Here is a 2,165-nt window from a genome sequence, read left to right as displayed (position 1 = left end):
AAGATGAAGCCCCATTACCTCAACCTGGGGACATGCACGTGGAGTTCAAAAAGTCAAGTCTCCCTGATAGGGTAAAGAAACCAAAGATCGAGTTTATCCCTTTTCGTCTCTTGCAGGAAAATAAGCAGGACTTATGCAAAAAGATATTAACCCTGGAGTGGGAGACTGATGAGTTGAGGGACCAAAATTCCGTCCTCAAGCGCAAATTAAGGGAGAAGTCTATGCTATCAACTAAGTCATCACCACCACCTTCTACACTGGCAACAAAGAAGGAGACATAATCACATGGGTATGGGCACTCCCCTTGGCAACTGCCAAGCTTGGGGGAGGTGCCCCGGTATCGTATCACAACCACATCTCCTATCTTTACCGTTTTCGATCCTATTAGTATTATTTTGATCTAGTAGAATAAATTTTATGGCATGATATAGTTTTTTTAGTTTCGCTTTATTATCCCTCTATGTAATCGAGTCCGTGAGCTATATAATAAAGTTTAATGTTGAGTAAAGGGCTTGATTATTTTTTCCATGATCCTGAGTGAATAAAAAGAATAAAAAAATAAAAGAGTTCATATTGATCTTATGGAAAGTAATGACTTCACACATAGAAGGCGCGCTGTTGGAAGCGGGTGAGGCGGGCTAGGCGGCCAGCGGCGGCGGGAGGTGCGCTGCGTTCGGGAGGTTGGGGATGGGGTTCCAGTCGGGAGGTTCTGGACTGAGACATCGATCGGTTCGCGCATGCATCGGGCTGCCGACCAGGTAATACCTGGCTGCTGCGGGCCGCGTGATCGGGTTTGATCGAGCGGCGAGCGTTCAGCCACTCGTTTCAACCAAAAAGTGCATGTGCACTTTTAAGATTTTAGGTAACTTTTTTCCCTCTATTGGCTACCAATCTAATCTGGGCAAGAGTAAACGAATCCGAAGAGAAATTTGCATCCATAAACCAAACATAAAGGTATCCATAAATCTAAGCATTAAGCACATGATCAAGCTCAGAGCTAGGGACTAAATCAGATTAATCATAATTATGTAGCGCATCTCATATGTCTATTGTCTACTAATTATTTTTATACACTTGAAAAACAACTCTTGGCTGAGACCATGGATTCGCTTCCTCTCTACTTGTCGGCTGCAAATCCTAGTGCCTTGACTGTGTGCGTGTGTGTGTGAGAGAGAGAGGGAGAGAGAGAGAGAGAGAGAGAGAGAGAGAGAGGGAGCTCCGTCAGCTACATCCAGACTAACGAACTTGAGGAGGATCGGAGCAAGACAAACTCAGAAAAGAAGCGCCACCATCTGCCCGAGCGTTGTGCCTGCAAGGACTAAAAAGCCCTAATCTATAAACTACTAATCGGAGCAGAGGCACCGGGATTCGCCTCCCCGCCACCAACCGCTGAAGCGGCAGACGAATCCACGACTCGTCGGTAAAGTCTGGAGGAAAGAGTTTGTCCTAGCCATCTAAGGTCAGGGGAAGAAACTATTAAGATGGGTTCTGCATCTCCTGAAAGAGTGTACTTCCGTCTCCCCATCTACCTTGCCATGGGACGGCGCTGCACGTCGCATGAGGCGGTGGGAATTTTTGATCGGGTGATGAGGAGAGACGAACGCATGCGAGACGCCTATGATCTGTCAATTTCGAAAAAGAAAAGAAAATGTATTGCTATTGTAGAAGGAACAAAAACCGCCGGGCGAAGCCTGGCCGGCTGGGCGGCGGCGGGGCTTCTCCCCATCCTTTTCGTCTTGGCTGGCGCGGGACAGCGGGATCGAGAGGAGCGCCGGGCGAACGTGGGGTTCGGCGGCGCGGCAGGCGGGTCTCCCAGCGGCATCGTGCACGGCGCGGCGGTGGCGGCCTGCGTGTCGCAAGGTGGTGGCTACGTTGGGCCTGCTCGGTGGTCGCGGGTGCCGCCGGATCCAGATCGGATCCTGTCTTCGGACTCCGTCGGCCGCCGTGGGGTGGTGATGGTCGTCACTGGCCACGTCGGACCGCTGGTTTCAGTGTCTGGAGATCTACAACGGGTTCTTCTCGATCCTCATGGCGGGTCGAGCTTCATGGCTCTTGCATCTTCGCAGGTTTTGGACCGTGGCTCGTTGCCGGATCTGGAGCAGACGGAGGTTTGGTGGCATAGGATGGGGACCGGAGGAAACTTTGGTCGGCTAGGCCGGCCCGGC

Source organism: Aegilops tauschii, chromosome 3, assembly GCF_002575655.3.
Source record: "Aegilops tauschii subsp. strangulata cultivar AL8/78 chromosome 3, Aet v6.0, whole genome shotgun sequence".
In the NCBI taxonomy this organism is placed as follows: domain Eukaryota; kingdom Viridiplantae; phylum Streptophyta; class Magnoliopsida; order Poales; family Poaceae; genus Aegilops; species Aegilops tauschii.
The sequence above is the reverse complement of the archived record's forward strand: the minus strand, read 5'-3'. Positions refer to the sequence as shown.